Genomic DNA, 13,788 nt, shown 5'->3' with positions numbered 1-13,788 from the left:
TGCTGTGGCCAACACCACCTGTTGCACCTGGATTAACACTTCTGGGGAAGCTGAAACTCAGCTATGTAAGATCACTGAACAAGCCACTTGGCTTAAGAAAGTGACCCCTTCAGCAGGGTCTTTCTTTGACTTACTTGAATTTGAGTGGTTTTGGTCTTGGGGACCGCGGCTCCAAAATGCACGCCAGATACTAAGAATCATCCTGCTTATAATAACCATAATAGTCTCCCCAGTATGCTGTATTCTCTCAAAAGCTTTAAGTGCATGTGTACAGCCACTAACCACCAAATAAATGATCTCCCTAAGACTGGAACATCAGAAAAGGAATGAAGAGAATGACCAATTTAAAAACTGTGAACCTGAAGTCATGACCTGTGAATACCACCCAGAGGATCAGCAAAAACTGCAAGAACTTCAGAGCAGCAGCCGACAGTGGCACTAATGCCTTAAATTATGATCACACCTCTCAGGCTCAGAGTCCTTATCAAAATGGGGGAACTGTTAAAAACAAGACAGCAGGCCCATAATGGAGTCACTATGGCAAGCCCCACATCATGAAACCAAGATAATACTTAATTTAATTACAGTTTTGGCCTCTCCCAGGAATAGAATCTTTTTTTTTTTTTAATTGGCTGTGCTGGGTCTTCGTTGCTGCACACGGCCTTTCTCTAGTTGCTGAGAGTGGGGGCTACTCTTCATTGTGGTGCACAGGCTCCTCATTGTAGTGGCTTCTCTTGTTGTGGAGCATGGGCCCTAGGCACGTGGGCTTCAAAAGTTGTGGCACATGGGCTCAGTAGTTGTGGCTCACGGGCTCTAGAGCACAGGCTCAATAGTTGTGGCGCACGGGCTTAGTTGCTCCGTGGCATGTGGAATCTTCCCAGGGCAGGGCTCGAACCCGTGTACCCTGCATTGGCAGGCAGATTCTTTACCACTGTGCCACCTAGGAAGTCCCCAGGAATAGAATCTTAAACCAGTCAATCAGAAATCACTTGGTCAGCACTACTGAGGTAAGCTGCCTGATAAATCCCCACTGTCCCCTAAAGGAAGGTAACCTTGACACAACCAATCCACTTCTTTGTTCTGCTCCCTTCCACCTAGCAGGCTGAACACTGGAAATGTCCATAGGAAAGTTTAGATTGAATTCTTCAGATATGAAAGTTAGGGAAAGCCAGAAAACTTAATACTAAAAAAATAATAATTGTAAAAATCAATAAAAGGGTCAATGAGTATTATTTTAAGTTAATATAGAAAATCTTGTTAAGCTATGCTATTTCTAAAGAATAGAGAGACAGAAAAAAATCACTTAACTCTAAGAAAAAGGAATAGAGGGACTTCCATGGTGGTCCAGTGGCTAAGACTCCGTGCTCCCAATGCAGGGGGCCCAGGTTCGATCCCTGGTCAGGGAACTAGATTCTACATGCGCAGCTAAGAGTTCACAAGCTGCAAATAAAAAAAAAAAAAAAAAAAAAAAATCCCACATGCCGCAACAAAGACCTGGCACAGCCAAATCAATAAATATTTTTTTAAAAATTGTTCTTACCATGAAAAAAATTAAAATTATTAAAAAAAAAGAAAGAAATAGAAATATGCTTGAGTCTCTGTCACATTACTAGAAAACAAACTATACCACGAAAAAAGGCTAAGATGATAAACTAAATTGAAATCAATCCAACCAAGCTTTACTAACAGAACAAACCTTGGCATAAACTTAGATCAATTTAATAACAACTTAGTAAAGGAGCAAAACAAAGATAAAGATAAGCAGTACAATAGCAGACTGTGATAAGATGCATAGCAAGGTAATTAGCCCCATTTGCTGGGGCCACCCCTCATTTACATCTGTTGTCCTGGTGTAATTATTCATAGCACCCTCTTTCACTCTCAAAAGTATTCCAGTTTGGATGATGAATTATATGGTCATTCTATCTATAATTACAGTATAAGGCAGATAAGAGTTAATGTTACAGGAAAGGTACAGTTTTGTTTAATTCATTTGTGAGATGGGAATAAACAGGTTCTGTACCCACCTGAACTCAGAGACCTTTCACAACATGAAACAATATGTGAAGTGTGCTAAACTCTCAAAAAAAAAAAAATTACACAAATGCAATGCCATGCTGTGATCCTGAAAATGTCCAGGAAAGGTGGGAGAGGAGAAAGCAGGACTGGCAGTACAGTCAGGCTGGCACTGAAGGAGTACAGACGCAGGCCCTGATGCACACTTCCACGCCTCTGCCCCCTTCCAGTCTGTAACAGCATTTAATGTGAAACTCTCTGTAAGGTAAGTTAAAAATTAATGGAACAGGGGACGTCCCTGGTGGCACAGTGGTTAAGACTCTGCATTCCCAATGCAGGCAACAGGGATTCGATCCCTGGTCAGGGAACGAGATCCAACATGCATGCCGCAACTAAGAGTTCACATGCCACAAACTAAGGAGCCTGCCTGCCACAACTAAAACCCAGTGCAACAAAATAAATATTTTTAAAAAATTAATGGAACCGGAATGGGAAATGATATTTTTAAATGAAAATATATAATTATCATTTGGTATGACAAAGAAAAGCAGATATAATTTGGAGAAAGTGGCTAAAATATTTACCAGTTGAAGCAGGGGTTGTGGTAGCTCTTAGAAAGAGGCAAAAGGTCCTAGATTGAATGTTTCAAGGCCATAAAATAATTCAGAAGTTCTGGGCTCTTTATAAACAGAACCATAGACTATTCACTCCCAATTTACAAGCCCGTTGCATTTAAGAGCATTAATTTGCCATCTGAAACACATCCTTCCACAGAAACTGTTGTGGTATTTAAGTTCCTACAACAAAAGCCTAATATTTAATCCATATATAACTGAAGTATATAGTACTAATGGCGCTCTCAAATGACCTGTGACTAAGGAATCATCAAGAAGAGGAAACCCATTATGATAAATCAGAAATTTGAAGGGGTAGAGCTGAGACAGCCTGGATGGTAAGAAAAGAGAAAGTCTTCCAGTTTCTATAGTGGAAGAGAAAAGGAGGCATATGAATTGAAACACTCTAGGAGAATTAGTTCTTATCAAATTTCATAAAGAGAAAGATAACAGCAGCTGGTAAATGAACTGGAAAAGAAAGAGACAGAGGAGGAACTCCAGTAAACAGGTACTTTGAAAGAGAAAGTGGTATCTGAAAAAGAAGGAGGTACATGAATTGAAACACTCCAGGAGAATTAGTGCTTATCAAATACCATAAAGAGAAAGATAACCACAGCAGCTGGTAAATGAATTGGAAAAGAAAAAGATAGAGGAGGAAGTCTAGTAAATAGGTACTATAATTGTCAAGGGAAGACATAAGAGCCCAGGTACTCAAGTAAATGAATGCTGAGGCAGGATAGAAAGTCTAGAACTTACGAAATAGTCTAGTTATATTTATATAACTATAAAATGAGACATTTTCTTAAGATCTGTCCCATTAATTTTTACAGTGGTTCTTAACCAGTCTAGGCTACAGAACCATCTTACTTTAACAAAAGCAAAGAATCTTCTCTGCAGGAAAATACACACATAGTCCTGCTTTATAGTAATTGCAAGTCCATGACTTCTGTAAGGTGAAGCTTGGCCAAAGTGAAATCACAAATTACAGGGGCAGAAAAAAAATGTCTTTGCAAGACCATCACAGCAGCCAAATATAATGCCTGAGATTATAAAACCTGTTACAAAAGTATAGTACAAAAACCACTGTTAAGATTTATTAAAGCACAAAGCATGCATCAGAATCACGGAAGGACTTGTTAAAGCACAGATTTCTAGGCCCCACCCCCAAGTTTCTGATTCAGTAGGGCTGGGATGGGGCCTGAAAAGTTGCATTTCCAGCAAGTTGCTGCCTGTCCCAGGAGCATACTTTGGTTTATTCCTTAGAGCAATCTTTCAAAACTATACCAACTTCTTTTTCATCCACTTCTCTCCCTTGAGGCCCAAAGATTTGGCTGCAATAATCCACTCTGTCCTATGGGTTCAATGCCTTTCTTTCCTCATTCTGTAGGTTAAATGCAAAGTATTAAATAGAAGAGCACCCCAACCTTATTTCTGCCTTGCTTCCAAAACATGTATACAGCCTCCACATTATTTTGAATAGCTCCAGCCATAGTTAAGAACATGCGAACAGAGAAGAGGTTAGCAAAGTGGCAGATATTTGGTACTTAACAGATTCTGATGTACTGTAGAGTATCAAAATACTGTGTGCAAGCCCCAAGAGATGACTTCTTCCTAAATAAGAGGATATTTCTTGCACAGACTCCTATTTAAAAGCGTGCAAAATCATTACTTCTTTTGTGAGCCCTACAGATCAATAATTAGACACATTCCAAATAAAAATTAAATTTAAAAATTAAATTTTTTAATTTAGAATTTGCAGCTAAAATAAAAAATCATAGGCAAATTTACGGAAAAAGGTATTTTTCAAACAAAGGAAATAAAGTGTAGATTTTAATTTCTTCTCTCATCAAAATGATATCTAAATTTTCTGCCTCAGTCATTCCCTGCCTTTTGTTCTAAATTAGTATAAATGAATGTGATCTTTCCTCCATTCTTACAATATCATTTCTTACAGATATCACAGTATCAGAGTTAATTTCAATCATGAAAAGCAGAGTGGTCACCATAAGAATATCAGTAATTGATGTGCTATATAGTAGAGACCTGTATACAATGAATGTGGCAATTAGAGAAGAATGTTAACATTATCAGTGTTTCTGGAACTTGCTTTTTTGAAAAATTCTCACAGTTGCCTGTTCTTATAAAAAAGGAATGAAGCCTATGTGTCTGATAACAGACCTTGCTTTTACAACTCATTACTGCAGTGGTCTCCAAATTTGGCTGTCCAGACCACTTAGGGATGTACAACCTAATCCACTTTAGAGGGAGGAAATAGTAGAACTTCCATATCTATTTAATTTCATCTCACTTTTAATTCATATTTTCATGAACATTTTAAAAAGACCTAACACTGGTATAACAGCATGTATGTATATATAGTAAAAAACATTTTTATATATACACACTACTTATATAGGGTTTCTATATAACACACTACTCACAGGGTTGCTACAAGGAGTCCATACCACAGTGTATGCAAAGTGCTTACAGTGTGAAACAAACAGGAAATGCTAAATAAATGTTTTCTGTTATTTTAGTGTATAAATCCATAAATATAGGTTTGAGAAGTACTCCAGTAACAAAACTAAATTAATTCATCATTTCCCAGTTTTGGCCATCTAACCCTTTTCCCTATGAAATAACTATTAACATTTTCTGCTACTCTAGTTGTATGCTTATTGCTATTATTTTTCAGAGAGAATTAAAGCCTGTTTTTATGGCATCAAATTTTTAACTAATTGACCTATGAAACTATGAAAATTTCAGTATATAGGAAAATACTTCAATGATTATAATTTAACAGCAAGAATTCTTTAGTACCTACTCTCTTCACCTTACCTTTGCCCTGTCTGTCCTTTCAGGTGAATGCTAAGTGATCCCTCAGTCAAATAAGTTGTACTGGTACATTTGTGCATGTAAAGCACTACTCAATAGGTAATTTTAATCAAATTTAACATGCTTTAAAATGTTAGACATATCCTAATACAAAGATAAACATAAAGAGTTTTACTGTGGGTCATTTTCAAAATGAAGCCTTTTGAAGGAAGTAATATAACTTTATTATTTTTATACTTTATAACCCCATGGCTTGAGAACTTCCCATAAAACCTCTCTAGTTAGCAGAGTACAGAAACAAACCACGGTAAGAAGCCTCTAAAATGGCTCAAAATGATCCCCATGTCCTCTTATTCATGCTCTGTAACTGCCTCTCCTTGAGTATCAGCTGGACCTAGCAACTCACTTCCAACAAACAGAATATGGCAAAGGGTGATGAAATATCACTTTCAAGATGAGGTTATAAAAAGACTTTGACTTCCATGTTGTCCTTTCTCTCTCTCTTCCCCCCTGCTCCCAAACACACTCCCCCCGCCCCCTCAGCTCCCTCTCACTCACTGAGGGAAGACCACTGCCCTATGGAGAGGGTCACGTGGCAGGGAACTGACAACTCCGACCAACAACCAGTGAGGGAGGACCTGTGGAGCCAACAGCCACATGAGTAGGCCTTGAAGTGGATCCTCCCCAAAACAGGCCTTGAGATGACTGCAATACCAGCTGACATCTTACCCACAGCTTGTGAGAGGCCCAGGGCCAGGAGAGCCAGCTAAAACTGCACCTGGATTTCTGACCCACAGAAATCGTGAAATGATAAAACTGTGAGTGGCTTACTAAACCACTAAGTTGAGAAGAATCTGTTACACAATAATACAGAACTAACACAGAAGTTGAAATTTTACCTCAGGAAAGACTTCAGCAAAGAATACACACAGTTATTCCTTTAGAAACAGTATTCCACGTAATTCAAAACTCGGTGATCCTTTTTGAAAACGTATTTTCTGCTATTTTTTTCTAACCCTACTTTTGCCTGCTTTCTTAAGTGACTCTCCTTGTTTCAGACAAATACACCTGTGTGGTTAAAACTAAGTTTTCTGAGAGGTGTACAGATAAATGATGACAAAGGTGTTTTTCAGGCAGAATAGCTAATATAAGAAAAACTAAAATACCAGGCACAACCAGATATTTCACTTAAGTTGGCCTTATGTGAAAAGCTGGCCTTAAGTATACACATATACATATACACAACCAATTGATAAGAACTAACACTCTAAAACTATTCGGAATCACATGAATGAAAGGGAAGAATGAATAAAAAGGAAGAAAAAGTAGAAAGGGGGAAAAAACTTTTCAAAATATAAAAGAAAGAAGGGGAAAAGTAAAAACAGAAAACGAAGTTCATACACACTAGAAACTATAGTAAAACTTCCAGTCACAAAGTAGGCAATAACAACGTCAATTCTCACTGCCTCCTACTGCTGTGCTCTGGGCCAAAAAACCATTCAACACTGTCGTTTAAATTGTTAATCAAGTACATTCACTGTCCAAAATATCTTCAATATTGACATTACAGGCAAACAACTGTAATCAACAACTCAATCTAAGCAAGTCACAAATGCAGCCTATACTGACATCTAATCTTCTTGATCTTGAGTCAGAAGACAATGACCTAGACAGCAAAAGCTGCACATCCTGTTCCTAACCTGAAACACCCCAGCCTCCAATTTCAGTTTTAGAATAATAACTCTGGAAGATTGCCAGTTATTTATTTTCTTACTTGTCCAAGCACTGCAAACAGTACATACTTTAAGTATCACCTTCTTAATGAGGCCTGCCATGACCATCCTATTTAAAATTACAGCCCTCAATTATCTACCTGTCCTGATCCCCCTTTCCCTGCTTATTTAGTTTTTTTGTTTAGTCTGCCTTCTCACAAGCCCCATCAGAATGTTAGCCTAAGGGCCTGAAGATTTATATGAGATTTCTGTCTGTTTTGTTCCTGGTATATTCCAATATCTGAGTATCTGGCATGTAATAGATCCTCAAGTATTAGCTCAATATCAAATGAATGAATAAATTAGAAAAGTAAATATCTTCTCATATGACCAAAAACAGCAGGCACTGAAGAGAAAAGCTTCCAACTAGCATTTTCAAATGCTAAATATTTTGCTAAATTTAAAAAAAAGCAATATTTCAATTCAAAAATCATAAGAAATTAAGTATCTTAAAATTTCTGAGTAAGGTTTCCTATTAAATTCATGAAGTTTCCTAATGATGGCTACTAAAGACCTGTAACAGTATTAATACTCACTTCTTTAAAAAAAAAATAGACACTTTAACAAGAAATACAAATCAAGATGTACCTATAATGAACTGAAGGCACCAAGCTGGTCCAAGAACTACAGAATTAAAAACCCATTCCTTGGGGAAAGGGGAAGCTGGGACGAAGTAAGACAACAGTAATGACATATAAACACTACCAAAGGTAAAATGGATGGCTAGTGGCAAGCTGCTTCATAGCACGGGGAAATCAACTTGATGCTTGGTGACGACCTAGAGGGGTGGGATGGGGAGGTGGGAGGGAGGCTCAAGAGGGAGGAGATAGGGGATATATGTATAAATATAGCTGATTCACTTTGTCGTACAGCAAAAACTAACACAACTTTGTAAAGCAATTATACTCCAATAAAGATCTGGAAAAAAAAAATCCTTAAAGTCTGCAACACATTATAGTCTCTAAGATCAGTCCTGTCCAACAGAAATAAATTGTGATCTACATATGTGATGTAAAATTGCCCAGGACTCACATTAAAAAGTAAAAGGAAACAAGTGCAATTAATTTTATATTACATTTCATGTAACCCAGTATATCCATAATATAATCATTTCCAACATGTAATCAATATTTCAACATTTATACAAATCTTCAAAATTTGAAGCGCATTTTACACATATAACACATCTCAATTTTAAGTGCTCAACAGACAAATGTAGCTAGTAGCTACCATATTATACAACAGATTTCTAGATTCTTTTGGGTACTGATAAAATACAGAAGCATTCTATATTTGCTTTTAAACATTCATATTAAAAGAAATACAGAAAGATATCTTGTTTTTAAACATAAAAGTTCACCTATCATACTGATGGAATTCTAAGTTCTTTTAACATAAGTTTTACTTTTTAACAAAGTTTCTTATTACAAAATATTTGGAATTCCACTATAATTTAAAAGACTCCATAAGGATTCCACTGAAGTATAAATTACACAGCCATGCATGCTTACTTTGCTTGGCACAGTGATAATGATAACACTTCACACATTCGCGCATTTAATATCTGATGATGAGGTAAAAAGATTAAAATAACTTGTAATTCTAGGAACTATTATGCAATCAAATACATTCAAATAGGCTGTCAAATATCTGCATAAGCTTACTTAATACCTCTCTGTCTATATATTATACACAACTGGAACAGATCTTTCTCCTGAAGGTATTTTTAATAACTAAAAAATATGAATTTTTATTTTTTCATATTTAAATTTTTTTAATGTGATATAATAAGAAATGTACTTGGTCTTTATCCCTGGTTCCGAGTACAGAAGCTCTTAAAACTCCTGGAATTTCCTCAGTGATAGAGTGTCCTTTCCTCCTTTGATCACACCTGAATTCATGCTAATGAGACGACTAAGGGTGGCGCCCCTAGATAGGGCTGATCACCAGAAAGACCGAGTGATTTAGAGATTAGAAAGTTCAACCCCAGCTACCTAACCTCTAGGAAAACTGAGCTCTGTAACAACTCCTGAACTTAGAGATTCAGAGAGCTTCCAGGTTGGTGAACAGATCAAGGTGTGGCAGGTTCTGGGAGGGTGGCATGCCAGCTCCATGGCTCTTCCACCATACCTTGTCCTATACATCTCTTCCATTTGGCTGTTCCAGAGTTGTATCCTCTTTAATAACTCAGCAAACCTAAGTAAAGTGTTCTCCTGAGTTCTGTGAGCCATTCCAGCAAATTTTCTTTTTTTTACTGAAGTATAGTTGATGTACAATATTATATAAGTTACAGGTGTACAGTATGGTGATTCACAATTTTTAAAGGTTATACTCTACTTATAGTTAGCACAAAATACTGGCTATATTCCGTGTTGTACACTGTAGCCTTGTAGCTTGTTTATTTTATATGTAATAGTTTGTACCTCTTAATCTCCTACCCCTGTATTGCCCCTCCCCCCTTCTCTCTCCCCACTGGTAAGCACTATTTTATTCTCTGTATCCATGAGTCTGCTTCTTTTTTGTATTATTCACTTGTTTGCTGTATTTTTTAGATTTCACATATAAGCGATATTGTACAGTATTTTGTCTTTCTCTGTCTGGCTTATTTTGCTTAGCATAACATCCTCCAAGTCTATCCATGTTGCTGCAAATGGCAAAATTTCGTTCTTTTTATGGCTGAGTAGTATTCCACTGTATTTACAAACCACATCTTCTTTATCCACTCATGTGCTGATGGATGCTTAGGTTGCTTCCATATCTTGGCAACTGTAAGTAATGCTGCTATGAACACTAGGGTACATGTATCTTTTTGAGTTCATGTTTTTGCTGTTGTTTTTTTTTCAGATACATACCCAGCAAATTTCAAACCTGAAGAAGGAGTCATGGGAACCCCCGATTTATGGCCAGTCAGTCAGCAGTTCATAAACATAACCAGAGACTTGTGACTGGCATCTGAGGTGAGGGCAGTATTATGAAACTGAGCCCTTTAACTTATGGAATCTGATACTCTCTCCAGGGAGAGAGTGTCAGAATTGAATTGAATTGCTGGAAATGCAGTTGGTGTTGGAAAACTGAAGAACTGACTGGTGTCAGAAAACATCCCAGGGACTTCCCTGGTGGCGCAGTGGTTAAGAATCCGCCTGTCAATGCAGGGGATACACGTTGGAGCCTCACTCCAGGAAGATCCCACATGCCGTGGAGCAACTAACCCTGTGAGCCACAGCTACTGAGCCTGCGCTCTAGAGCCTGTGAGCCACACACTGCAAGTACTGAAGCCCGCGTCTAGAGCCTGTGCTCCACAACAAGAGAAGCCACTGCACTGAGAAGCCTGTGCACTGCAATGAGTAGTAGCCCCTGCTTGCCACAACTAGAGAAAGCACACATGCAGCAACGAAGACCCAATGCAGCCAATAAATAAATAAATAAATAAATAAATAAAAAGGAAAACATCCCAGAGTAGTAATATTTATAACTCAACACATCAATAATGAAAGTAATTTATTATGTAGATTTTTAATATAAAGAATATAGCCTTATTCTAGGCTCAAAATTAACCAATCTTAATAAGTTAATTTGTAACTTCTTTTTTTATATTTTTAATTAATTAATCAATTAATTTACTGGCTGCGTTGGGTCTTTGTTGCTGCACATGGGCTTTCTCCAGTTATGGCAAGCAGGGGCTACTCTTCATTGCAGTTCTCACTGAGGTGGCTTCTCTTGTTGCAGAGCATGGGCTCTAGGCACGCAGGCTTCAGCAGTTGTGGCATATGGGCTCAGCAGTTGTGGCATATGGGCTCAGCAGTTGTGGCTCACGGGCTCTAGAGCTCAGGCTCAGTGGTTGTGGCGCTTGGGCTTAGTTGCTCCAAGGCATGTGGGATCTTCCTGGAGCAGGGCTCAAACCTGTGTCCCCTGCATTGGCAGGCAAATTCTTAACCACTGTGCCACCAGGGAAGTCCCAATTTGTAACTTCTGAAATGTGGCTATCTAAAACTATTCCAGCTTAAAAAAGTAAAAGTGCATACCAATCTTTTCAAACATTTTATAATACTAAAACTTCAAATTAACCATATATGCTCTCCCAGTCCCACCTTTACCTCTCCCCAAAATAATCCCTCTGAACTAACATATTTCTTAACCTAAAATAATGCTAAGCAATGATTAGTTCCTAAGAAATACCAAAATCAAAGGAAAACTTAGCACCATCAGTGTAATAACTTAAAATTATAACCTTTCAACACAGTACAAGATTTAGTGTTGTGAATTATCTCCAATTTAATTCATGGACAGAATTATGAAACTGCACGGAACATTCATCTATTAAACACTACACACTCTCTGAGTTGACATGGAATTTCATCAAACTAATACTGTAAATGACTAAGAAAATATACATACAATAACAATTTCAGGTACTCTATTTAGTCTAGAGAATAATTTCCTCTACAAATATATGAACATAAAATTCTATTGACTCCATAATTCATATGGATAGTAATAATTTATGGAGCAAACAGAATTTATGTTAGAATATTTGATATTCAAAATCTTAAGCAACGATACTAGCAACTAAATAAACCACTCAGACAATCTTGGGAAGACTAGAAAGAACAATTTATCACTAATAATTCAGAGTATTACTTACAAAAAGTAGTTTTATAGCTTGATTTTATTGTGTTATGCGTGTGTTTGTACTGGAAGAAGGATGGAATGGTGATGATGCTGAAAGAATGAATTATTCAGTATAATAAAGTGACCCCAATAAATGACAACTACTTTGTTATATGTTGTATATATGTAAGTAAAACTCCTAATAATCCATCAACTTCATTTCATTCACTCTACTTTATGACCAACAGAATATATTTACATACTTCAAATACTTTTTTAGTTGGAAACAATGTAAAATAGGACTGTCCTGTCATAAGTAGTTCTAAAAGTGAAAGAAATAAATTTGACTATTTTGAACTGAAAGCCATGATTTTGCTATTAATGGAACTGAGCTCTAATCAAAATGATTTAATCACAATGATAAGAGATTATCTCAGTAAGCAGGCATCAGTTGATGCAGGGATAGTAAAAAAGAGGAAAGAGTTAATATCTGATCTAATAAGTACTAAGAAAATTTCTTAGCTAGAGAAAAGTGATATGCATGATGGATCAAAAGAAAAACTCAGAGGTAATAAAGTAGGCAGAAAATAATAAATACCTAGATTAAAATGGAGTAAGTAAATAACTAAAACAGGTAAGTGAAAAACGAAGAAAAAGGAATAAATTCTAAGAACACAAAATTTTACTTATAGCAGGGGTTGTCACACTACAGCCTGATGCCTGTCTTTGCAAACAAAGTTTTATTGGAACACAGCCACGAACATTATTTCATATATTGTCTATGGCTGCTTGGCACTACAATGGGAGAGATGAGTAGATCCAACAGAGATCATACAGCCCACAAAAACCTAAAATATTTACTAGCTGGCCTATGTTAGTTTCCTAGGGTTGCTGTAACAAAGCACCATAAACTACGTGGCTTAAAATAACAGAAATGTATTTTTTCACAGGCCTTGGAGGCTATAAAACTGAAATCAGATGTCAGCAGGGCCATGTTCTCTGAATGGCTCTAGGAGAGAATCTGTTTCGTGCCTTTCTCTTGGCTTCTGGTACCACCAGCAATCCTATCATTCCTTGACTTGTAGCTGTATAACTCCACTGTCTGCCTCCACTGTCACATGATCATCTTCTCCTGTGTCCACCTGTCCACATGGTGTTCTCCTCTCTTACAAGGACACCAGTCATACTGGATTAAAGACCCATGCTACTCCAGTATATGCTCCTCTTAAATAACTACATCTGAAAGAAACCTATCTCCAAATAAGGTCCCATTATGAGATACTGGGGGTTAGGACTTCAAAAATTTGTTTTTTAGGGGGGAAACATATTTCAACCCCTAACTTGGCCCTATATAGAAAAAGTCTGCCAACTCCTAATTTAGAAGAGTAAAAATTGAGGAGAAATAAGTCCACAAGTGCCATTGAACAGTGAGGGATTTCAACAAGAAGATCTGGGATTTTGTTTTAGATAAACTAAGCTGAAAACAAAAGAGCCCTCAAAAGACGTCAGGCAGAAAGCAATACGTGTAGGCCGGAATCTGGACTGGCTTAGAGATGGAGGAATCAGGAGTAACCTAAAAATGGATGAGCACTCTCAAGGTAAATGTTTTATACAGCAGGTCAAAAACTGATCTTTAGAGAATGTTACTGTTACAAAACAATGTGATTAGATAACAATGTGATGAGAGGACGTCACTGTTATACAACATTAGATAATAATGTGGAATATAACGTAATTTAGTATTATATAAACTAAAAGAGAAGCATTTCAACAGTGACAAATACAACAAAAAGGCTGAACAGAGCTAAAAAATGACCAGAGAATTTGGTTAGAATGAGACCATAGTCCAAAAAAATAAAACAACTCCTATGAAGAAAACTGAAAGGGACACCAGAGAGGGGTAAGATGAGAATGCTTAAGAAATAAAGCATTATTTCTTTGTA

At 37.1% G+C, this 13,788-nt stretch overlaps 1 protein-coding gene across 6 annotated transcripts in view; it reads right to left on the bottom strand.

Moving 5' to 3' along the window:
• Nucleotides 1–13,788, bottom strand: part of STIM2 (stromal interaction molecule 2) — a 183,314-nt gene that overhangs the window by 98,149 nt on the left and 71,377 nt on the right. The gene's annotated exons all lie outside the window — the stretch shown is intronic.

This window comes from Hippopotamus amphibius, chromosome 3 (genome assembly GCF_030028045.1).
Source record: "Hippopotamus amphibius kiboko isolate mHipAmp2 chromosome 3, mHipAmp2.hap2, whole genome shotgun sequence".
Taxonomy (NCBI): Eukaryota; Metazoa; Chordata; class Mammalia; order Artiodactyla; family Hippopotamidae; genus Hippopotamus; species Hippopotamus amphibius.
The sequence above is the reverse complement of the archived record's forward strand: the minus strand, read 5'-3'. Positions and strand labels throughout refer to the sequence as shown.